General features: G+C 39.6%; 1 pseudogene; it reads left to right on the top strand.

The window, feature by feature from the left end:
* The first annotated feature begins 3351 nt into the window (after positions 1–3351).
* On the top strand, positions 3352–3974 carry LOC137205680 (receptor-binding cancer antigen expressed on SiSo cells pseudogene; annotated as a pseudogene).
* Positions 3975–26512: the final 22538 nt, after the last annotated feature.

Here is a 26512-nt window from a genome sequence, read left to right as displayed (position 1 = left end):
TGGCCAGTTCTACTCATTGACTCCTTGTTTACAACCCCACTCTAGGAGGGCCCTGATCCCCGGGACAAAGACAAGAGGCCACCGCAGGGTGAGCATCTGCATTCCCTCAGGGCTGATTTCTAGCCATGAGGTGGTGGGAGGCTGCAGGAAGCTAGCCAGGATGCAGGAACAGGACTTATTACTACCATGACCTCTACCAAAACAGCAGAAAAAACAGGTATCTGTTGACCCGTCTCAGCAGAAACGGACTGTCTGCCTCTCTTCCGGAGAGCAAGTTAACCCCTTTATGTAACCTTGGCTTTCATTGCAAACTTCTCCAAGGACTGCTTTCCCAGAACAGTCTCCAAGATGCAGCATGTGCCGCTTTGCTCCCTCATTCCTATTTCTTTCATTCACATGTAATTTTTCTCATTTAAATCCGGTCGGAATAGGTGAATGTGTGATGGCCAGGGCAGTGTGTGACCAGTGCAGCCTTAACAGGGCCTTACCCCTCCGCGGTCTGATTCACTCAGCGTCCTTGGTTAGCCTCACTCTTGTGGTTAAACTGGTTTATAATTCTGCCTTTTGCTCTTCTTTGTTTGTTCTCAAGATCTGCTGTGCGGTTTCTTCCGCCTTTATAGCTAATTCACTTTGCACTAGCTACATTTGATCTCTTCTTCCTCTGTATCACAGATTACCCTTCAGGTCAGTCTTCCCCCTGATATTGGTGTGTAACACACTTTCTTCATTCATCTCCAGCAAGTGAGAAGAGCAGTACATTTTCCTTCAGGCAGCCGGGACAGCCTGGGGTCAGCCACTGTCATCACAGCCTCGCTGAGCATCTCACCAGGGCACTGGGAGAGGGTAGGGAATCAAGATTACCTGTGCCAACCGAGGACTTGGAAGGCAGGGAAACGTTATTATCTTGTGCTAGGAAACCTCCCCATTACCTCTTGAAGGCTAAAGACCAGGCCCTTTTCCTAGTTCTGGAGGTATATGTATTACTACCCAGGGCAGGGTTGACATGGCATCCTGAGAATTCCAAAGGCAAGATATCAAGCTTCTGTGTTTGTGGGTGTACGGGTGTGTGCACACGTGTGTAGTCGTGGCCGGGGAGTCAGGGGATGATGATAAGAATTCAAAACCAAATTTTTGCTTTACTTCAGTCATAGAGAATGGCTTTCACAGGGCCACACTGCTGACTGGTATCTTAACGTACATCCCCACCTCACAGCTAATAGAGCCAAGCCTACACTGGACTGTGAATAGCCAGCCATCTCCAGAGGATACCATCGCTACTATCTTCCTCTTGGCCATCCATTTGGCACTTTGACCAAAGTCCTGCTGTCCTTCCTCTGCCTAGAGCTGCTCAGCTCAGACAAGTAGCTTTGTCTTCAAGTCTCCCAGGAGAAGAACTTGAAGAGGGGCCCCCAGGTTTGTGTGTCATAGGTCAGAAGGGTCCACCAGCACCTAGAAGCTCGAATGAGGCTCCCCAATTCCCTGCTCCTTTTCCCGCTCCATCTCAATTTACCCCATCTTGCGCAACGCCTCGAGCAAAAGAGGGTCAACAGGTACTCGAGAACCAACTGTGATGCATCAGCTGTGACAGATCTACTCTGTGAGGAAAAGAAGAAGCACAGTTCTTTTCTCTGGTCTCCTGTTTCCTCTAGGGATTTCTCTGAAAGGTTCTGGTCTCATCTGAGTCAGAGCTGAGGGCTTTAATTGTAGCTCTTTCATGTCCCACGTGACATGGTGACGTGCAAGAGCAAAATGACTTCTCTGAGATTTGGTTTATTTGTAAAAAAAAAAAAAAAGTGATAATACTTACAGACTATATGGTTATAATGATGAAGTAAGATAGTGAACATAGGGCTTCCCTGGTGGCACAGGGGTTGAGAGTCCGCCTGCCGATGCAGGGGACGCGGGTTCGTGCCCCGGTCCGGGAAGATCCCACATGCCGCGGAGCGGCTGGGCCCGTGAGCCATGGCCGCTGAGCCTGCGCGTCCGGAGCCTGTGCTCCGCAACGGGAGAGGCCACAACAGTGAGAGGCCCGCGTACCGCAAAAAAAGAAAAAAAAAGGATAGTGAACATAAATGCCAAGCAGTGTGCCTGGGCCCTTGGAGGGTGTTCAGAGCACGGGCTCTCTTCTTACCTTCCCTAAGTGGGAGCCACTGAGTGTTGAGGGGCACAGGACATCTCGGTGTTGACCTGCAGACCAGTGCGAAGAAATCATGTTTAAAAGCCGCTAGTCTAAGGATAATGATGGGATGTCATTGAAGCGACTGGAACCTTAGAGGTTAACCCAAATGAAACCACTTGTGTTAGGAAACGCGGCCTGGGACAAAGTAAAACCATGCCACACAGATAGGGAAGAGACCGTGGCAGAGGGACACGGGGGCTAATTTGTTTATGGACTCCAGTTCTGTGTCTGAATTGCTCTTCTCAGGTTGTATGTTGTACATGACGGTATCCACCGATTCCAGGAAAGGCTGTTAGAAATCACGTCCCTAAAGGAATTTACCGTAAGAAGGCACAAATGCCACACACCAGATAAAGGGGTTTAGTCATCTCCCCACAGGGAGATCTTTTATCCTGAAGAGTCCCTTCTTGGGAGAATCCCTTCTTGGGTTTCTAAGATTCCCAGGGGGTGAAAAAGGATCATAACCTTCTTTGCCCTTTCCTCTGGGATTGCTCTGTGGCTGAAACGAAGGGGAATCAAATTTAGAAACATCTGAAAGGAAATCCAGATCCAGGATATTATTAGACGCGAGGCAAGCCACAGTATCAGCGGGTGAGGTCCTGTCAACGGGATTTAGAGGATCTTAAATAAGAGCATGGCCCTAAGTCCACGGAAGTGGGAAGAGTCATGGGTTTTCATATCTTCCCCTCTTCAGAAGCCGAGGCTACAACTTCCTATATGTGGCTTGTATATAACAAGGCTAATTTCATATAATAAGACAAACAAATGTATTATTTTCAGGAAATGACAGGAAACTAGGAAGAAAATAAAGCTGTGTTTGGGGGACTATCTTAAAATTTTAAACGGTGCTATAAGAACTAAAAAAAAAAAAAAAAGAATATAAAATAATGGAGTTGAATTACCGAGAGCCGCCTTCGAGGGCGAAGGAGGAGAGGCAGGAGGAGGGACTGGGGGAGGGTTTCCCGACGAGGGGGCGGCTATTGCAGCTGCGCGGCAGCAGCGGCGGCTGAGAGAGCGCGCGCCCAGCTTTGAATGAGCGGGGCTGGGACTGAGCCGGCGGACCGCAAGCTCGAGGAAGCGACCAGCAGTGCGCGTGCGCGCGCCTTGTGTGCGCTCGCAGCCCGCAGCAGCTGGGAGCCTCCGCCGGGCAGGCGGGGAGGGGAAGGGGCAGGTTTTGATTCCCACCATGGGTATCACACAGTTTCGGTTATTTAAAGTTTGTACCTGCCTAGCAACAGTATTCTCATTCCTAAAGATATTAATACGCAGACCTGGCAGAGGACGGAAATTAAGTGGAGACCAAAGAATTTTGCCAACTACAGTTGATTATTCATCAGTTCCTAAGCAGACAGATGTTGAAGAGTGGGCTTCCTGGAATGAAGATGCACCCACAAGTGTAAAGATTGAAGGAGGGAATGGGAATGTGGCAACACAGCAAAATGCTTTAGAACAACTGGAACCTGACTATTTTAAGGACATGACACCAGCTATAAGGAAAACCCAGAAAATCATTATTAAGAAGAGAGAACCATTAAATTTTGGCATCCCAGATGGTAGCACGGGTTTCTCTAGTAGACTAGCAGTTACGCAAGATATGCCTTTTATTCATCAGTCTCCTGAATTAGGTGACTTGGGTACCTGGCAGGAAAATACCAATGCATGGGAAGAAGAAGAAGATGCGGCCTGGCAAGCCAAAGAAGTTCCGAGGCAGCAGAAGAGAGAGAAAAGAGAGCAGCAGAACAGCAAAGGAAGAAAATGGAAAAGGACGCACAGGGGCTAATGAAGAAAGAACAAAACAAAATTGGTGTGAAACTTTCATGACAAAATGTTCTTCAGATGTCATAGTGTCAGTACGAGAAACATGAGCTCCACAACCCAAGTAACATTCGTATGGAGCTAAGAGTAGTTTCAGAATACAAATACACTGCTTGATTTTAATGCATTCATCAGGCCATGCAGGACACCAGGGTTCTCTCAAAGTCCCTTGAACTCTTAGTGATTGAGACTCAACAAAAAAAGACTTGTGAGTTAATATTTTCTTCAACATGTTCCAACTATAAGACAATTGTTTGCTGTAGAGAAATTATTACAAATGGAACAGATCAGTACCTCTTCAAGCTAGTGTTTCTAGCTAATTAAATGTGTGTAAATTTTATGGTGGGAAAGAACTCTGCTGTCTATAATGCTTTCCTTCAATGTGCATAATGATAAAATAAGTAATTTTAAATATGAAAAAAAAATAATGGAGTTGAGAACGTCTGTGGCTTAGGAGTCCGCCGTAGTTCACTGCTGCCCAAACTGCTCTACCTGGCGTTTAAAATATTTCATCCAAAGGTCTCACTTACCTATTCCAAGCTTGCTGGATTTTAGGAGTCTACTTCCAGATTCTTCCCTTGACAGGTGCAAAAACTGATAACCAGAGATTTTAAGAGGTGGCTCATTCTTATGCAGCTGGTTAGTATTAGAGTTGACAAAAGCAATGAAGTCTCCTATGAAAATATATTTGCCATATATTGTTAGTAAAAAAAAATCTTTTATTAAACAGTGTATTTCTACATGTGAGTATGTGTGTGTGTTTTCATTCCGGGTAATGAATGTGGTTGCTTTCTATTTTCTTCTTCTTCCTCTCTTTTAAAAAATTTTATTGAAGTATAGTTGATTTACAATGTTGTGTTAATTTCTGCTATATAGCACTGAATCAGTTATACATATATGTATTCTTTTTCATATTCTTTCCCATTATGGTTTTATCACAGGATATTGAATATTGTTTCCTGTGCTATACAGTAGGACCTTGTCGTTTATCCATCCTATATATAATAGTTTGCATCTGCTCATCCCAGACTCCCAGTACCTCCCACCCCCACCCTTGGCAGCCACAAGTCTGTTCTCTATGTCTGTGAGTCTGCTTCTGTTTCATAGGTATGTTCGTTTGTGTCATATTTCAGATTCCATATATAAGTGATATATATAGTATTTGCTTTTCTCTTTCTGACTTACTTCATTTAATATGATAATCTCTAAGTCCATCTATGTTGCTGCAAATGGCACTATTTCATTCTCTTTAATGGCTGAGTAATATTCCATTGTGTGTGTGTGCTATTGTAAATAGTGCTTCTATGAACATAGGGGTGCATATATCTTTTCGAATTATAGTTTTATCTGGGTATATGCCCAGGAGTGGGATTGCTGGATCCTATGGCAACTCTATTTTTAGTTTTCTAAAGAACCTCCATACTGTTTTCCATAGTGGCTGAACCAATTTCCATTTCCACCAATAGTGTAAAGAGGGTTCCCTTTCTCCACACCCTCTCCAGCATTTATTATTTGTAGACTTTTTAATGATGGCCATTCTGGCTGGTGTGAAGTGGTACCTCATTGCAGTTTGGATTTGGATTTCTCTAATAATTAGCTATGATGAGCATCTTTTCATGTACCTATTGACTATCTGGATGTCTTCTTTGGAGAAATGTCTATTTAGGTCTTCTGCCCATTTTTCTATTGAGTTGTTTGTTTTTTTGTTACTGAGTTGTATGAGCTGTTCGTATATTTTGGAAATTAAGCCCTTGTCAGTCACATCATTTGAAAATATTTTCTCCCAGTTCGTTTGTTGTCTTTTTGTTTTGTTTATGGTTTCCTTTGCTGTGCAAAAGCTTATAAGCTTGACTAGGTCCCATTTGTTTACTTTTGCTTTTATTTCTATTGTCTTGGGAGACTGACCTAAGAGAACATTAGTACGATTTATGTCAGAGAATGTTTTGCCTATGTTCTCTTCTAGAAGTTTTATGTTGTCTTATGTTTACGTCTTTAACCCATTTTGAGTTTATTTCTGTGCGTGGTGTGAGGGTGTGTTCTAACTTCATTGATTTGCATGCGGCTGTCCAGCTTTTCCCAAACCACTTGCTAAAGAGACTGTCTTTTCTGCATTGTACATTTTTGCCTCCTTTGTCAAAGATTAATTGTCCATAGGTGTGTGGGTCTATTTTCTTCTTTTGATTGTCTATTTTTTCCTTGATATGCTTGTAAGACTATTGGTTGATTTGGAACAAAAAGGGAAATTTAGTGGTTTATATGACTGGGAAGTCTAGGGACACTCTTTCCACAACAGCCAGAACATGTGAATCAAAGCAGGGTGTTGTCCTTCATTAGATTTCTTGACCCTGTTTCGCTCTGAGTGTTGGCCTCCTTCCCACCCACTGAAGGTGATCTTCCTCCATGTGGCCGGGAGACGTGGCCAATGGCAACACTACTCTTTGTTATTTCCACTCCATAACTCCAGGAGAAAGAGAGTTTCTCCAGATGATTCTGACTGGCCCTGTTACCAAGTCCAAGCTTGTACTGCTTGCCGCATGACAGGCAAATAAATCGAGAGCTGAGTTGTTGGGGCAAAGAATAGCGACGTTATTTGGAAAGCCAGCAGACCGAGAAGATGGTGGACTACTGTCCCAGAGAACCATCTTGCCGGGGTTTGGAGGCTAGTTTCTTTTACAGAACAAAGAGGGAGAGGTGAAGAGTAAAAAAGGCAATAAGTTGCTGCAAACATTTCCTGGTTCCAGCCAGACTCCAGAGGGGATGTGTTAATTTCTTTTTTCCTGCCGCCATTCACAGGTGGGCCTGGTCAGGATGTTTTCTGTGATCCCAACAAAGGTATTTTAGCTTAACACTCACACATGGGAGGCAGGGTTCCCAGAGATGGGCCATTATTTATACTTTAAGCTATAGGCAACATCCCTTTAGTTATTAACTTGTAGCGAAAGTGATAGAATACAAAGGTTAAAGTAAAAGAAACAGATCCAATATGGAGTCAGACTTGTTCTTCCCTGTTATAGCCCCTCCTGGTCACATGACCCAGGTAGATTTGTAACTACGTTCAGGAGAGGGGGAGTCTCTCATGGATCCAACCAAGTCATGTGCCTCTCCTGTCACAGGGCACAATTCCATGGTAGAGATCCCCGACAATACTTTATGGAGTGGGAAGAATTAGTCCTCAGAAGAAAGACAACCAAACCACATGTTTACCATAATATGTATTACTCTTTCAGTTTAAAAAAAAAAAAAGAATATAGTTATTTTAGGAAAAAAGAAAGTCTTGTAACTTTTCTAGTCTCTTCCTGTCATCCTATAGAGCTTCTCCATTTACCGCCATCACTGCTTTCTACTCCCAGCATACTTGGTCCTATCTCTGTGATGTTGCTGGGCTTTCCCTCTCTGCCTGAAAGGAGCACGGTACCTACGTAGAAACCTGGGTTCTAGTCCAACCTGTGCCATTAACCACTCTTTGTGAGTCTTGAATGTAACACCCTCTTCTGGAGCCTCAGTTTTCTTAACCCTGTGAATACATGAGTGGGGAGGGATTCAGATGGCTAATAAACACAAGTATGAGGAGACTCCACACAAGGGGTCTCCCATTTTCCCAGTGGGAAGTGTGGCAGGCACACAAAACAAGTTCAATTATAATAAGGAAACTTTTCCGAATGCACATGAGTATCAAATTGTATTTATTTGTAATTTCTTTATACAGACTTATGAAGATAGCATATTTTATAAAGCATTAATTAGTCACACAGAGTTTTCTACCCTCATGTTCTGTGAGTAATTTTATTTAATACACATAAAATATTTACCATGAGCATCATCCTCAACAGAGCCACTTTTGAATCACCTAACAGTTTCCCAGACTATGCCATCTTTATTTCTATTGAAGTTTTTTGAAACTTAATCCCTTTTGAATCTGTGTAGGATGTTTTCACTGGCATTTATTATCCCTTGTCACAAATACTCATTCAAAAGACAGTATCCTTGATCTTCGTTTCTTTTGTGTGTGTTTGTGATACCTACAACATGTCATTATGTTGATTTTTCAAATGATCTTTAAGAGGTTTGTTTACAATGGCATCCAGCGCTCACAATTATGAGCTCATACCCCAGGAATAATTCCTACATCTTTATTTGATTTATTGTTTCCTTATTGTCTCCAACCTCATCCATCATGTGACTTCTATACACATCCAACTAGCATTAATAGTGGGTATTTCAGGTGAACATCTTTCATTTACTTCATTATTCCAAGTAAAGTTAATAGATGTGCGCAGTTTGTTAAGAATGTGGATAATGTGACCCCCTCTTTACGGAGGGATAATTCGGAGAGAAACCCTCACCATAATATTTGTGATGGCAAGGGGAAGCAAGAAGAACAGTTGATGAAAGTCGGCTTTTGAAACTGTACACGCCATAGAGGAGAGACAGGGATGACGCTGTATGAGGACTCAGTCATGTAGGGAATTAACCTGGGATGACCTGCCTGTGGCACTAGTACAAAGGCAGATATGGGCTGTGTTGAGCCAGCAGAAGCCGAGTAGGGACCACTGGCACCTGGAAAGGTAGGTCTTGGTGTGAGTTAAAGGAAAAGGAAGAGAGGGTAAGTTTTGGAAGGATCTCTCTGCCTGGAGTGAGAGCAGGAAGAGAAACAGGTCATTTGTTGCACCTCCATTTACTTCAATATTAACATGTCACGAGTCCTTTCTCTAGGGCACTTGCTAGTCACGAATGTCACATTTCAAATCTGAAACAGCCTAAAAACTGTTGATAACTGTCACTGGGAAAAACTGAGAGGTAAATGAATAGTGAATACAAAGGAATAGGGATGAATCATCGACGTCATTTTCTGAGAGGCTGTATGAAATTTCTCACTAGGTGTGAGGGGGGAGACACGATCATCCGCAAAGACCTACCCCATATGAAAGTTAAGAATGTTATGACTCAGGTTGGATTTAACAGAAGATGGGAGAATAATGAGCTGTTCTTGTCTTGGTTTATTTGCACAAGGAAGGAAAGCGCTTCTGTGACACTTCTGTCAGATAACATGTTAGTTGTAGAAGTAAGCCCATGTTTTTGAAAACTATTTCAGAGACTTAAATGAATAAAATACATGATAATATTTGTTAATGAAGCATTTTCATGAACATGATTTCATCTGATCATACACACCTGTGAAGTAGGCCTGTTCCTGAACGCAAGTTTGTGTGCCCGACGCAGAGTGAGGCCAAAAAGCAGAGACATTTGAGTTTGGAGCAGAGAAAGGTTTATTGCAGGGTCATGCAGGGAGCCGGGTGGCTCATGCCCCCAAACCCCCGAACTTCTCGAAACACTTTTAAAGGCAAGGTGAGGGAGGCGGGTGGTTCGTTGTTGCAAACTTGTTGGTGTCGGATCCTTTGTTCTCGCAGCTGTCCACAGAGGTCAGGTCACTATGTTCCTGTAAACCTCCAAAAAGACAAATGTTATTCTCTGTTTTACTTTTTATCTCTATATGAATGGACTCTTAAAGCTCAGAGCCCTAAGAATAGGCTATCCTGTATATTTCAGGCTATAGGCAACATTCTTTTACGAAAGGTGCAAAGCCAGCATGACTAAGCACAGGCAACAGCACAAAGGTTAAAGTAAAACAGATCTAATATGGAGTCAGATTTGTTCTTCCCTGTTATAGGCAGGCATTATCAAAATTCCTAATTTGCAGATGAACACAAGACAGAAGTATGAAGTAGTTAATTGCTCAAACCTACTTCAGTGAGGTGAGCTCAGAGACTATTGGACTTGCCTAGTAATGTTCCCTCTCATGCTGAGAGTTCTGAAACCATTTTACAGCATGGCACCCAGCACAAGGCTACAGTGAGGTTTACCCTCATCTCCTTCTTTGAGAAAAGTCAGGCAGTCCCGGTGCTGGGAGGAATCCCTCTTCTGCTGGAGGGAAAAATGCTCTGATGTAAGACTCACAGATTCAAAGACAAGAGAGTTATTTTGTTTCAGGGTGTCTTTGTTTTGCTGCCATTGGTTTAGAGTTGGTTTAGTAAGACATGGATGTGGCAACTCTCAAACAGTACAAAAGTTTACAGTGAAACATATGTTTTGGTCTTATGTGCTCCTGACCCTTAGTATTCCAGTCCTGATCCTAAGAGGTAACTCTCAAACCACTGTCTTGTGAACGCTTCCAGAGAAATTCTCGGTATATCTAAGCACATTATTGTTTATCCCCTGTCAGTATATTTTTTTTAACACAATGGTAGTGTTGAATGCTGTACCTTCTACTGTATCTTGGAGGCTATTCCTGGTCATTATACAAAAATCAAGCTTATTCTTTGTAGGAGCTACTTAGGATTCCATTAAGTAGATATGACATGATTTATTTATCAATATTTAGGTTCCACAAACAATGCTGAACCAAATATATTTTATAAGTTTGTGTATATACAAATATATCCTTGCAGAAAATAAATAGCTACTAATGTAAATTCTGCATCAAAATGTCTATGCATTTAAAATTTGGAAGACATTGCCAAATTGTCATTCAAAGTAAACTAAGTTATATTCCTATCAGTTATGAATGAGAGTAACTGTTTCCCTCATCAATGTTGTATATTACCAAACTATTGATCATGACCAATTTACTGGTAAAACTTACTTTTTAAAAAATATTTATTTATTTATTTATTAATTTATTTTTGGCTGTGTTGGGTCTTCGTTTCTGCGCGAGGGCTTTCTCTAGTTGCAGCGAGCGGGGGCTACTCTTCATCGCAGTGCGTGGGCCTCTCACTATCTCGGCTTCTCTTGTTGTGGAGCACAGGCTCCAGATGTGCAAGCTCAGTAGTTGTGGCTCACAGACCCAGTTGCTCCGTGGCATGTGGGATCTTCCCAGACCAGGGCTCGAACCCGTGTCCCCTGCATCAGCAGGCAGACTCTCAACCACTGCGCCACCAGGGAAGCCCGAAAACTTACTTTTAATTTGTATTTCGTATATGGAGTCAGTATTTCTGAAGATTTGTTTCACAAATATGTGAAGAATTTTAAACTAGTTAACTGTACACTTAAAATGGTTAACATGGTAAAAAACATACATTCATATATTCATGAATTCATACATATATTTTAATTTTTATTGAAATATAGTTGATTTATAATGTTGTGTTAGTTCCGGTGTACAGCTAAGTGATTCAGTTATACATACAAATATGTACATAGATTATTTTCCATTATAGGTTATTACCAGTTATTGAGTTTAGTTCCTTGTACTATAGGAAGGAAGAGTAGGTCATTGTTGTTTATTTTATATGTAGTAGTGTGTATCTGTTAAACTTCTAATTTGTCCCTCCTCCTCCCCTTTCCCTTTGGTAACCAAAATGTTGTTTTCTATGTCTATGAATCTATTTCTGTTTGATAAATAAATTCATTTATATAATTATTTTAGATTCCACATATAAGTGATATCATATGATATTTGCCTTTCTCTGTCTGGCTTACTTCACTTAGTATGATAATCTCTAGGTCCATCCATGTTGCTGCAAATGGCAGTATTTCATTCTTTTTTATGGCTGAGTAATATTCCATTGTGTATGTGTGTGTATATATGTGTGTGTGTGTATACATATACGTGTGTATGTGTGTGTGTGTGTATATATATATATCTCACATCTTCTGTATCCATTCATCTGTCAATGAACACAGGTTGCTTCCCTGTCTTGGCTATTGCAAATAGTGCTGCTATGAACACTGGGATGCATGTACCTTTTTGAATTATGGTTTTCTCCAAATATATGCCCAGGAGTGGGATTGCTGGATCATATGGTAGCTCTATTCTTAGTTTTTTAAGGAACCTCCATACTGTTCTCCATAGTGGCTGCACCAATTTACATTCCCACCAACAATGTAGGAGGGTTCCTTTTTCTCCACACCCTCTCCAGCATATATTATTTGTAGACTTTTTTGATGATGGCCGTTCTGGCCAGCGTGAAGTGGTACCTTATTGTAGTTTTGATGTGCATTTGTCTAATAATTAGCCATGTTGAGCATCTTTTCATGTGCCTTTTGGCCATCTGCATGTCTTCTTTGGAGAAATGTCTATTTAGATCTCCTGCCCATTTTTGCTTTTCTGATATTGAGCTGCATTAGCTCTTTGTAATTTTGGAGATTAATCTCTTGTCAGTTGCCTCGTTTGCAAATATTTTCTCCCATTCTGTAGGTTGTCTTTTCATTTTGTTTATAGTTTCCTTTGCTGTGCAAAACTTTGAAGTTTAATTAGGTTTCATTTGTTTATTTTTGTTTTTATTTCCATTACTCTAGGAGACAGATCCAAAAAGATATTTCTGCAATTTATGTCAAAGTGTGTTCTGCCTATGTTTTCCTCTAGGAGTTTTATAGTGTCCAGTCTTACATTTAGATCTTTAATCCATTTTGAGTTATTTTTTGGATATGGTGTTAGAGGATGTACTAATTTCATTCTTTTACATGTAGCTGTCCAGTTTTCTAAACACCACTTATTGAAGAGACTGTCTTTTCTCCATTGTATAGTCTTGCCTCCTTTGTCATAAATTAATTGACCATAGGTGTGTGGGTTTATTTCTGGTCTTTCTATCCTGTTCCTTTGATCTATATGTCTGTTTTTGTGCCAGTACCATACAAATAAATATAGTTTTATAGCCCTATATGCATTGTTTGTTCTTGCCTCTGTCCATTTTTTTCTACTGGCTTGATGCTCTTTTCCTTATTGGTTTTTGTTTGTTTTTGTTTTGTTTTTATTGCGGTACGTGGGCCTCTCACTGTTGTGGCCTCGCCCATTGCGGAGCACAGGCTCCGGACACGCAGGCTCCGGACGCGCAGGCTCAGCAGCCATGGCTCACGGGGCCCAGCCGCTCCACGGCATGTGGGATCTTCCCGGACCGGGGCACAAACCCGGGTCCCCTGCATCAGCAGGCGGACTCTCAACCACTGCGCCACCAGGGAAGCCCTCCTTATTGGTTTTTAAGAGCTCTTTTTATTTTGAGGAATATAGTCCTTTGCCATCTGTTGCAAATATTCTTCCCAGTTTTTAATTCTTATGAAATTTATGGTATTTTTCCACACAAATTAAAAAATGTTCTTGTGTAATTCAAAATACTAATTTATTACTCAAATTTGATGTTTCTTAGAAAATATTTATTTTGTGATTGTTTTATAGGTTTTCTTTAAGGCTTTAATATTATTTTCATTTAAATTCTTAATGTATCTGAAATATATTTTGTTGCAGGGAGTGAGGCAAGAATCTTATATTTTTCTGAAATGAATGTACAGTTGTTCTAATATGTTCTATTAAATAATCTAGTTTTTCCTCCACTGAGTTAGAATGCTACCAAATTTCCACATGTAATTGAGTCTACTTCTGGACTCTCAATTCTGTTCAATTTATTAATCTCTGTATTCATTTACAAGTCCCAAACTGTTTATATTACTGTGATTTTATAATACATCTAATATACTTAGAAATTTAATATTTATTTTTATATTTTACTATTAAGTTGTCAAATGTTTTACTACTGATTAAAAACAAAACAAACAAAACAAAACAAAAACAACAGAGGCTACAATTTGAGAACACCCCTAAGCCAACCACCCATAGCCTTCTAACCAAAAATGAAACTGTCCTGATTTCACTAAAATGATGACTCTGACCTTAAAGCTTAAGCATTCTTCACGTCAGCATGACCTTGCAACTTCCTAGCCAGTCGGCTACAAGCAAGTACCATCATGCAGTGCTACTGCTCTAAAAGGAATGTAAGTTTCTAGTAACCAATCACAACAGAAAACAATGTACTTCTTCATTCACGCTTTATAAACTGAGCTGTAACTGCTGAGAGCCTAGCTTCTTAGCACTTTGGGTTTTAAAGTCTCCCTGTTCACCAATTTGTTTCTCAGTCAATAAAGTAGTCATATAAAGTGAGGCTTTCTGCATTTTCTTTTGACACTATTACCTGGGAAGAGCTATCATCTCATCACTATTCTTAACTTTTAAAATATCTTGAACTACTCTGTTCTCTACCTTTCATGTGAATTTAAATATCATCTACTGACCCTCCCCTTACCCTAAAAAGCTGTTGGTATTTTATTGGGATTATATTGTAGTTAGGGATTATTTGAGAAGAATTGACATTGTTTTTGAGTTTTCCTACACAGAAATAGGGCATTTATATTTACGCAAATCTTTTAGATCCCTTCATAAGTCTTTAATTTTTATTATTTATTAAAAAATTAATATTTTAAAATTATTTTATATTTATTAAAATATAGTAAACATAGAGAAAAGTAAAATGACCAGAAAATTATCACAAAGTTAATATTCCCACATAACTACCACCAGGTCGATATACCACCAGTACCAGCATTTCAAATGTTTCTGTCATGTAACTGAGCAGGACCCTATGCGGACTTCCTGGAGACAGACCACTCCCCCCTGTCCTCTGCTGTAGCTCCTCTCTGAAGTACCCAGATAAGAGTATTTTGTGCATATTTCCTGAGTTTTTCAGATGCTAAACACCACCACCAAATGGAGGAAATTAACTACTTAATGATCATGAGCACGTAGCCCCCAGAACTTTTGGTGCCTAAGGATTGATCATCATCAACCAATCACAGAATTGTGCATGAGCTGATCACATACCCTGGGATGCCCCTCCCTCACCTGGCCTTTAAAAATGCTTTGCTAGGGCTTCCCTGGTGGCGCAGTGGTTGGGAGTCCGCCTGCCGATGCAGGGGACACGGGTTCGTGCCCCGGTCCGGGAGGTTCCCACATGCCGCGGAGTGGCTGGGCCCGTGAGCCATGGCCGCTGAGCCTGTGCGTCCGGAGCCTGTGCTCCGCAACGGGAGAGGCCACAGCAGTGAGAGGCCCATGTACGCAAAAAAAAAAAAAAAAAATGCTTTGCTAAAACCTTTCGAGAAGTAGTTTGGGTTTTTGGTTTTGGTTTTGTTTTGAGCGTGAGCTACCTGTTCTCTTTGCATGGCCCTGCAATAAACCTTTCTCTGCTCCAAACTCTGATATTTCAGTATTATCTGGCCCCATTTTGCATCAGGCACACGAACATGTGTTCGGTAACAGTCATACCTCCTCCCTAATACCACTCCTCATCTTCTGCCAAAATAATCACTGCTCTGACTTCCAGAATTAAAATTATTTTGCTTGTTTTTGGACTTTATACTTTTTTTTTTTTTTTATGTCTGGCTTCTTAAACTCCACCTTACGTTTGTGAGATTCATCAAATGATTGTGAATAGCTGTAGTTTGCTGAGTTTCATTTTTATATTGTATTCATTGCATAAATATAGCACAAGTTATGGAACCATTCTACTATTGAACATTTGAGTTTTTTCCAGTTTGGGTTGTCAATATATACGCATAAGAATTTTGATGCCTATTGCACACATTTCTGTTGAGTATTAGGGAATGAAATTGCTGGACCACAGGATATGCAAAGTTATACATTTAATAGATGATGCTGAATGATTTTCCAAAATGGTTGAACTAACAGTGCGTGAGTGCCGATTATTCATGTTATTACCGACACTTGACATTGTCTTTTAAATTCTGGCCATTTGGGTGGGTATGTAGTATCATTACTGTGTCATTTTAATATGCATTTTTCTAGTTCCTAAAGTTGTTATTGCCTTTTATGTTTTGTTTATTTTTGGCAACTTGGATAGCCTGCTTTGCAAGCGTTTGTTCTACTCTTGTCCATTTTTCTGTTAATGTCTCTTCTTTTCATATTTTTACATAGAAGTTATTGGAGTTTTTAAAGATATTATACATATTTCTTGTTACAATTATGTCTATACAGATGACCCTTGAACAACATGGGGGTTGGGGCACTGATCCTCACACAGTTGAAAATCTGCGTGTAACCTATAGTCAGCCCTTCGCTTCCATACATAGTTCCTCTGCAACCACAGATTCACCCAACCATGGATCGTGTAGTACTGTGGTATTTACTATTGAAAAAACTCATATAAGTGGACCCGTTCAGTCCAAACCTGTGTTGTTCAAGGGTCAACTGTATTTTAAAATTGGTATTCCAACTGAGATATATTCTACTGTTACATTTTCTTTTCTTTTTCCTCTTTTTTTTTTTTTTCCAGAGTATCTTTGGACTTTTCTAGGGTGGAGCAAGACTCCTTAAACCTTTTTTCTTGGGTAGTCCCATTAATGTCAAAATCTACTTTCATTTTGCCATCTTCAGCTCACAAAAAGGAAACTCTTATAGGTAGTGACTGACATTTATCCTTCTCAAGGCTTATCTTCTTAACACTGTTCTCATCTGGCCTTTGCTTTCACATGAATATGGGTCAATAGAGACACATTTAAGAGTTGTTGATGTGAGTGCTGGCTTAGTTGCTGATTCTGCCGTAATGAAATGTCCAGCCCTCAACCCAAAAGGCCTCCAATCACAGAAATAAGGTCACTTCAGAACTCTCTTAAACTTACACGCTCTAGGCTCTGAGATGAATTCATTCTTTAGCAGAGAAAACACCAGGTGTCCTGGATCCACAATTTGGTGCTGCTGTGAAGGATATTGCTTTTTGTAAATTCTCTTCTCATTTTCTCTGTTTCCACAACAGTGTTCTGACCATGAAAACGCCATAGTATATCATACTAAACAGCTGGGTCCTTGTCTTATTCATTTAAACTTACTTAAGTTTCTGCCTAGGCTTCTTATCTGATACCCCGATTTCTCTGAAACTGAGGATTTACTTTGACTTCCACTAGTCTTTCCAGAATAGAGCACTGCTTCTGGGTCTGTGTCCCTGCTGTTGGCTGCCAAACGCTGGATGTTCTGGACAGCCTAGTTTGCTGTTATTGTATTTTCTTGATGTCACACTACCTACTTCACTTAATGGAACTCAGTGGTTCTCAAAACGGTACATTAGAATACCTTGAGGGATAAGATTGCCAGATTTAATAAGGACTCACAGTTAAATCTGAATTTCAGAATAACAATAAATAATTTTTTAGTATAAGTATATCCCAACTGTTGCCTGGGACATACTTATGCTAAACAATTACTTGTTTTTCAATCTGAAATTCAGCTTGAACTGAGCATCCTATCTTTTTACTTGTAGAACCTGGTAACTCGGTAAATTTTTGAAAACTACCTATACTCTACTCTACCACTTACCCCCACATGTAAAGATTTTGATTTAATTGGCCTATGGGGGTTCCTGAGCCAAGTGTTTATCTGAAATGTTCCCCTGGTGCTTGTCAGTGTCTGGCCAGGGTGAAAACCACTGCTTTAATTGCCTGGAACTGAAATCTTCCCCAGGAACCTGATTTACCACAGTGGTCCCATCCAGTCTTTAGACTCTATTCTTGGCCTTTGCATTTATTCATCCATCCATCCATCCATATAATATGTGAGTGCCAACTCCAAGCCAAGCATATGGCTATTGAGGCTTTGGGTTAATTTCCCAAACCTCTCCTGCATGAATAAATACGGCAGTTTAGTAAAATTAATCCCCAGAAGAAGTCAAGAAAGATTTCTGTATTGTGGCATATGAGGGGAAAAAAGTAAATTATGCCTTCTATGGGTTCTAAAACCTTCTCACTCGTTTTTTTTGTTTGTTTGTTTTTTTGGTTTTTTGGGTTTTTTTGCGGTACGCAGGCCTCTCACTGTTGTGGCCTCTCCTGTTGCGGAGCACAGGCTCCGGACGCACAGGCTCAGCGGTCATGGCTCACGGGCCCAGCCTCTCCGCGGCATGTGAGATCTTCCCGGACCGGGGCACGAACCCGTGTCCCCTGCATCGGCAGGCGGACTCTCAACAACTGCGCCACCAGGGAAGCCCCTCACTCGTTTTTAATTCCATTTAATCACTGACATAAAGACAATAGTTTATTAAATGTTTCTAATTATAAGTAGATCAAAAGGAAGCGCCCCTTGCCAGTCATAGTGGATTTAGTCCTAAATTCTTATAGGCAGTCTTTGAAGCAAAGTAATTACCCTTAAAGCACTTTGCCAATTAAACACATGTTATTCCTAAGAGATTCTCGTATGCAGTGTGTAAGTGCTCATTTGTCATCTTGCCAGTGGGAGGAAATTAATCTCAACTCTGAACAGTGTATTGCTGTCTCATGCCTCCCATGGTTACAGTGCTACAGTGTCATTACAATGGAATGAAGAGGACAACGTACAAGTTTCCTCAGATGATTAGTGACTCTGCATCTTTCTCAGGGGTTCTTCAAAGATTTCTGTAAAATGTTCCCCCGAAACATACCTCATAAAATTTTTGATCACAATAAACAGGTTCTTTCACTTTCTAACTTGTTGCTCTAAAACTATTAAAGGAACTATGAAAGAATTCAGAAGAAATTGTTCAAGTATGCTAGGATGCAGTGTCAACTTCAGCATGATTTTCTGCAGTTAAATATTTGGTTTCCCTGTGAAAAAGATTTGTATGCAGTTTAGAAAACTTTATGCATCTCAGCTTAGAAAACTTGATGCAGTTCAGTCTTCTAGAATGCGGTAGTTTATCAAGCATAAGCATTTGTGGTTATGAAACCGGTCACACCGTTTTTCACATTTTTCCCCACGTGGCAATCTTAGGCTCGAGTTTTAATATTTTGATGTGTGGGACTTTTAAAAAAAAAAAAAGACCCATCATGTAAGAATTACTTTTATTTTGACCATAGCAGAAGCCCGGTTCTGCAGTATGCATATGTACAATGACAACAATAATAGAGCCATAGATTCACGAAGACTATGAAGGAGTAAGAAGTTATTTTGCTACTGGAGGAATTACACAGTGTAAAACTATCAAGATAATAAAAAATCCTCAAGGAGAACAGAAGAGAAAATTTCACAAGTAGGTTTCTTTATAGCTGTTACCATTTTCATCCAGTTCTACATGTGGCTTTTTCCGGAATTGCACCCCGTGTCCTGTCACTTATGTGGGAGTGAGTGCAGCTCAGTGGATGAGTGTACAAACTCTGCAGTCAGGCCCGTCCTCAGGCTGCTTCTGCATTGACCAGCCACGTAAGCCTCACACATTCGGGACCCCTTTAATTCTCAAGTTTTTGTTAGAAATATGGTGATAATAATACCTGACTTATTTTTATTTTTGGGTGAGGGTTGCTAAGTGCCTAACAGTGGTTGGTACTTAATAAAGGTGAACTATTGATATTATTTCTTTTTTTTTATGAAGCAGTAATAAAGCAGAAGTTCTAGAGTACAGTCGACCCTTGAACAACACATGTTTGAACTGCACGGGACCACATATACATGGATTTTTTTTCAGTAGTAAGCACTATAGTACTACACGATCCATGGTTGGTTGAATCAGTGGATGTGGAGAAACTGCTGAAATGGAGGGCTGACTCTACATTATACTCGGATTTTTGATTGCATGGAGGGTGGGTGCCCCTGCCCCCTGCCTCTTTAGCAGGCATCACTAAGTGTATCAGTACTTGAACCCATCAATCTTCCTTCTTTAGGCCACCCTCCTTTTCTTATTGTACACTAAAATGCTTCCTTTCAGTGTTCATTTTCCCGTCACCACTTTCTTCTCCTTTTGTATTTTTCCTTTTGTCTCTTCCCCATTGTGTCTCAGTTGCTTCTGTTCTTTTTCGTTTCTCTCCCTTTTTTTAAACATACAGTAGAACTAAGTCATACTTCACTATGGGTAGATAGCAAGGAACCAATCACAGCTCTCTATCTACCGGCTACAATGACAGTATATAACATTTACCTGGCACTCCTTCTGCGGCAGGCACTCTCTAGGACTTTGTGTGTATTAACTCATTTCATCTTTACAATAACTCCACGAGATAGGTGCTATTATCCTCCCTATTTTACTTATGAGGAAACTGAGGCATAAAGTAAATAATTGGCCCATGTTCACCTAGCTTAGCAGAGTCAGGATTTGAACTCAAGTAGTTCAGGTCCACAGTTTATGCTCTTTACTCTCTAGTGCCCCTCTGGAGCAACATTGGGAGTTAGGCAGTTGAAATACAGTAATACTTAGACTCATAAGATTCACCCTGCAATTTTTCAAGTCATAGCAGGTCAAGCTCTAGTGCCTCCCATGACTAAAAAACATGATGTTCTATCTCAAGTTTCCTCTGACTCAAGTAAAAATGAAGTGCTCTTGCTGACTGAGCTGAAAGGGTCTGGCATTTGCCTAGGGTTTTTTCTATTTCATTCTTCAATTCTAAAAGGCTCTAATCATTGTCTTTGCTCTTCTGGTAGCCATCGTGTCAGTGTGTGCGTGAATCCTTTTTTGACAACTGGATGTTTTTGGACATCTGGGCTACGCTTCACATTATCTTCAGAAAGACATAGGCACTCTGATCATTTGTTTCTACTGAATTGAAAAGCCTTTGGGGAAGGATGTTTGAAAAAAATCTCTCTGTTTGATTTCTCAACAGAAGGAGATTAGATAGGAATTTTGAGTTAATCTTTCCCTTGGAATTTATGGAACTGTGGCGTAGTAGAAACCCTCACAAATATGTGAAGGATGAGGCATCATGGCACCTTCATTCAAGAAAATACAGGTTTTCTGTAATCAGTAATAGAACCATAATTTTTGCCTCATTGCTTATTGCACTCTGGCCAAACATGAGTTGCCCTCAGATTAATCAAGGACAAAATTTTATCATTTGCAGGTTTAAGTCCTGGCTTCTTTAGCGCTGGGACTTAAGCACACTTGGAATTTGCTGGCTAGAATTTTGAAACAGATGGCCACTCCCTTTAGGAAATTTGCTTGGTTGTTTGTGCTCTAGTTCTCATGGTAACCAAAGAAGGTTGTTGACATTTTTTTTTCTCACAAAGTAAAACCAGCAGAGCTGTCAGAACAGGTACAGCTGTTTGATGAGGGCTTGACTTTTGTCGAATTTCCTAGTGTGTGTTACTAGATTACTATTACACTTGTACCTTGTTTTTAGTGATATAGTAGGAACAAGAACCCAGAAGGAATCCTTTGTTGCATATTCCCTATTTAATAATTTTTCATTGTTATAAAAAATTAAAAATGTCCTTGCAATATCAGATCTTTGGTAATGAAGGCCAGCGTTATCGCTCACATGAAATGAATTCCTTTCAATAAACGGGATATGCCTGGGACCATTGTAGATTACCTTCATATATTACAGATTTATCATCTCAGAATTTCTGAAAATATTTCATGGCATTCCATTCTCAACCAGTGGATGAGATATGGGAGCAGAGGCACTTAAAAAGGATCTGGCTAAGGTGCCAACTAAGGATTGAATGTGACCTTTTGCTAATTGTATATTTGTGTCCATTGTTATTCCTTGAAATGTGGTGAAGTTTCATCTGCCACTGAAGGGGTGAGCACAGATCCTAGGAAGAGCTACTAATAGTTCTGCCTATGTAAGCACGTAAATTGTAGGATCCTGGGAATCTGCACTTAAACATGTTTAATGATTGGGTTCTAAATGAAAAGAAAAATCAAGGGTTTACTGGCATATCTCTGGATCTGTTTATATTGTCTTTCCCTGTCTGTGACTACATGGTATGTAGCTGATAAGCACAGAGACTAGGCACAATTGGAGAATCACAGCTGTTCACAGATGATGAAAACAGTGTTGCAACATAGCTAGTGCTATGGACAGTCTTAGAACAAACCGGTCATTTGGAATAAGAGAATTCCTGGTATAATCAAGCCCATTTTTGGACTGGTAGCTGTTCCCATTCAGGATTATCTACCACAGGCATGTCATTTTTGTTGTTCTGGATTATCTTGTAACTTGCTTTGTTGAAAGAGCTGCGTTGTAAGTCTGTGAGTGAAATCAGGTTTATTTTTGTTCCCACATCAGATGTGTACAGATAAGGCAGACCAAAACAGCAAGAAAGAAATATGTCTGTTTTCCACGGTTGTCTAAAATATCGAAGGTGGTGTTGGATGAGTTGTTTCCAATGTGACTTTGATGAGGCATGAAAAACTTATTTAGTGTGCTTTTCTTGCATCTGGGGGACATTAGCTCAAGTCTCTTTAGTGATAAGACATTCTATATAATCTCATATCACAAATTATAAGATCTATGATAGTAATGCTATAGGATTGTTACCATGGAGTTGTATATCAAGTTTTGATGAAATTTTTGGACTCACCTAGTGATCATGGTGATTGCATGGGTAGCATATATTGATAGATATTGTTATCATTTTATGTCATGTTGGGAGCTTGCTCAGTCCAAGTAGATACTTTCAAGATTGTGTTATTCTGCTTCTCTCTATCAACGATCATAAGCTTAAGCTTTGGAGTCGGGCAGACTGGATTTCAATTTCTGATTCTGCCACTTAGGTGTGTGATTTGGGGCAAGTATTTCTCTAAGATTCAAGTTCTCATGTGTAAAAAGTGAAAGAAATTATGCTCCTTTCGAAGGTTCTTGTGAGGATTTGGGATATAATCCAAGTCAAGTGTTTAGTACATCATCTGGTTGATAGCAAGCACTTGATATATCTTGGCTAAAGCTGCTATGGTGAAGAGAGTTAGAATTTAGCTCATTTGGTCTTTTCATCTTTCATCACGGAAGATGTTGCTGGCGTTAAAGAGAAACTTGTTCAGACACTTGTTAAAGATGGTAAGGAAGACTTTATTCAAAAAGGGGACTACTGCAAGTAAGGGAGAGAGACTGAGCTCAGCTCTATAGAACGAAGACAAATGGGATTTAAAGCCAAGGAGCAGAGTCAGCGGTCAATGGATGGAAAATTACTAAAAGCAAACATCAAAGCTAGGTGGACTTTTGCTAGTCTGACTCAACAGGAATCTTGTTGAAGGCACAACCGGGTGATAAGCGTGGGGGATGGGAAACGCGATCAAGTATCAGAGGTTGGGGGGATTTTCACTCAACTGACCCAGCAGGATTTTTTGCCAAAACTGAACTAAGTGGGCCAAGGACAGAGCCCAAAGTCAGGGTCTCCAAGGAGCCTTACTCAAGTTTGGTCAAGGAGAAAGCTTTGTCACTGGTATAAGGGACGTAAGTACTATTTAGGACATCAATACCAACAACAATTTATTCACGGCCTTACGAGCATCAGGCACTCCATAAATGGTGGCTGTTTCATTTAACCTTTATGACAACCCTAAAGGATAGATACAATTAGTCTCATTTTACACAGAAGGAAACTGAGGTTCAGAATGGTTAACGGATTTCAACAAGATTACCCAGGTCAACTGACAAAGCTAGACTCTAAATCCAGAGTTTTCTGACTCTACCAGCCAGCACTCGGGGGGCACTGTTCCATCTCAGGCACGTGTGGCTGCATGGAAAGATCTAGTCTCATCTCCAGCGCTTAGCAAATATTCACAGCGAATGAATGAATGAATCTCTGTGCGAATGGCAAGTTGCTGTTGTTTTCAGCAGCTTCAGAGGAATGACAAGCGCTGCAAAAATTAACTTGTGATAGTAAAGTCAAGACATGAGCCACTCATCAACCTCATTACCCTAAGTGCTATGATGGCAGGAACCACAAGGTTTTATTGGGGCACCTCCTTGAATAAGAACAATGAGAATGTGGTGAGAGAGATGAATCTGGCTGTGAGTGTGTACAAGCACTTTTGAAAAGTGGTAAATGGATATGGTACATGTGAGGCAATCTGTCATTGAGAAAACATCTGGGTGTATTCCCTTCTGTGCTGTTCTGTAGATAAATATCCTTTCACAGACATTTTCTTCCTCTTTTACAGAATTCTTTGATACCCCACAGGGGTACGGTTTTAAGGAAATGTGATCTGATGCTACATTTTATGTGTAGCAAAGAACCTTAAGGATAATGTTTTAAAACAGACCTAGTATATACATTTCAAGAGAAGACCTTTTAAGTGTTTCTTTTGGAGTTAGGGTCAAATCTCTTAAATTGAGTTTTAGTTTAATTCATTTTTAAATTTGACCTTAAGACGATACTTCCGTGAGCGATAGTTGCATTTTCCTGGGCCAAATATACTGCATTTTAATCCAAGACTCTTCAGTGGATAATTTCTGTCTCTGATATAACATAGAAACAAAGTAGTTTCTTAATTCTGTGAAAGTCACTGAAGAATGGTTTAGGGAAAGTTCAGAAATCCTCACGGGGTGTGACGTAGGTTTGTGATTACTTTAGTCCTCAAAAATTCTCCCAATATTTGGTATATAGCCTGATTCACAGCAGATACTCAATAAATATTTGTCAGACGAATGAATGAACTTTTGCCATAGCTAAAATGTCCTTGAGCCTGGACTTAACTATGACAGGGGAACATTTTGTTTCTCTTTTGTTTGGGTTAGTTAATGGGGTCACACTGAAGATACATAAAAAGTCAATAAAAAAATGAATGACTAATTTACAAACATTTATATTTAAGTGTTAGGAAATATGGTAAGATTCGGAAAACAGTTAAGACAATGATTTGTACAGAATTGACTAGTTCAGGCAATGAACACTTCACTGATTACAGTTTAACAAGTTACATGTCACATGTAACATACATGTATGACAGTGCTTCTGATTTTGATATTAACATACCGTTAGTCATAAACATGAGAAATATTGCCAGTTCAATTTGGGGTTATGAAATATATAATTTGTTGGATAAGACATTTCAAATTACAGTATATCTCAGGCAGCATGCAGGAAAAGTCATTTATTGTACATTTGTTAGGACACATCTTGCAACAAGCTTCCAGTTTTGGGTAGTTAGATCAACCATACAGAAACCATTGAAATGATGGTATGGTTGGAATCAGCAGTTGTATTTACTGACTGACAGAGAGAGCATTTCTGGTAAAAATAAAACTCTCTGAATTCATTCCTCAGGAAAATGCACAGTGATCATAAACTCAATTCTTTAAAAATTGTTTTCACAATTAATTCTCATTTATTGGTGATACAGCAGCTGCAGGAAATCTGAATTCTGAGAGCTGGTTGTACATTAACAGCAGGAATTTATTCTTCTGTGGATTCACATGATTACAACAAAGATGCTTACCATTTGAAATCACATATTATAACAATGGTGCTATGCAAACATCACAAATATTTGGTGTTTCAGAGTCTAAACAAATATTATGCTGTGGTTATTTCACAGAGACTAGATTAACAGGCAGTGTAAATCACATATATCTTAAGATTTTAAAAATACATTTTATACAATAGGTTTCTAATTTCTTCACTAGCATTTAATTTTGGTGTTTTGTTTGTTTGTTTGTTTTTCATCTCATATTTAGAGTCCTTAAATAATCTATGAAGATTTGGCTTATGCCAAGAGAGTAAGATTGCTGTTTCCCCTCAGGAATATGGCTGAGTGTACACTGAATCACAGAGTCAATAAAGCAACATCTAACTTATAATAGATTATTTTTAAAATTCAAATAATATCTAATTATTTTAAAAGATAGTAGTTCGAACAAAACTATAGGCATCAAAAATTTTATTTACAAAACATTTGAATATATTTTTAAATGGCTAGTTCTTACTAACTGCACAAATTGAATATCCTCGGTGTACATAGTCTGTTAACCTTCTACGCGACATTGTTAGACCTCTGAGTTAACGTACGTGAGATGGTAGGTGGGAAAATTAGGGGGTAATTTCCATCCGCTCAAGGTGCTTGAAAGGGAGTACTTTAATGCTTTCCATGTTGAGATCTACCGTTAATATTGGTGCCTTTAATTTGAAGAGATTAGTTGAATTTCCCAAATGTAATTTAGTGCAGTATAAGAATTATAGGAAAGACTGATAAATTTACCATCGGATGTCAGACTTCTAATCTAACATTACACGGTTGATCTGAGTCATTGTATCAATATCTCTCATTTCCAAGGGGTCTGTGTATTACATTGGCTTAAAAAACATTTTCCTTGGTCCTTAGAAATACAAAATATTAATTTTCAAAAGATAGAGGATGAGAGGGTGAGCATTTCTTACAATCACATTCATGATGAAAGAAGTTAATCTACGTTTTACAGATCATTAAATGGTCTTTGGCAGAACACTTTATAAATAACTTCCTCTACTTTTAACGTCTTGTGTAGGCCATTTTCCTTTGTGATAATCAGTCGTAAGCTCACTTGTTTACAACTATAGGTTAATAGGAAAACACCACAGATATAAAAATATTTAAGTTTAGCACATATTCTTTTTGAAAGTTAAATAAGTGTATTGACTCATTGATACTAGAGATGCTATTTCACACAGGCATTTCTAACAGAGCTGCTTAAGATCGTAATTTTGACAATATGGTCAGTAAAGAGAGGGTCTGAATACCTATTTCATACCAAATATTATCACTGAAACACACTGAAAGAATCCACTGGAATCTTTTTGATTATAGTACATTGTGTTTCCCACAAAATGAGTAATGTATAATGCATTTACCTGTGTGTGTGTGTGTGTGTACTTAAAAATGGCAAGTCTTAGAGATTACATTCATTGGCATGGAAGAATAAAACCTGAAAAATTCAGTTAAGTAGCCAAATGTATTACTGACATACCACTACTCAGGAATTCCAAAGTGTGGTGAAATTATTTAAAAATCAGCTTTAGACAGGTGA

This window comes from Pseudorca crassidens, chromosome 14 (assembly GCF_039906515.1).
Source record: "Pseudorca crassidens isolate mPseCra1 chromosome 14, mPseCra1.hap1, whole genome shotgun sequence".
Lineage (NCBI taxonomy): Eukaryota > Metazoa > Chordata > Mammalia > Artiodactyla > Delphinidae > Pseudorca > Pseudorca crassidens.
Note: the sequence above shows the minus strand (reverse complement) of the source record. Positions and strands in the feature narration are given on the sequence as shown.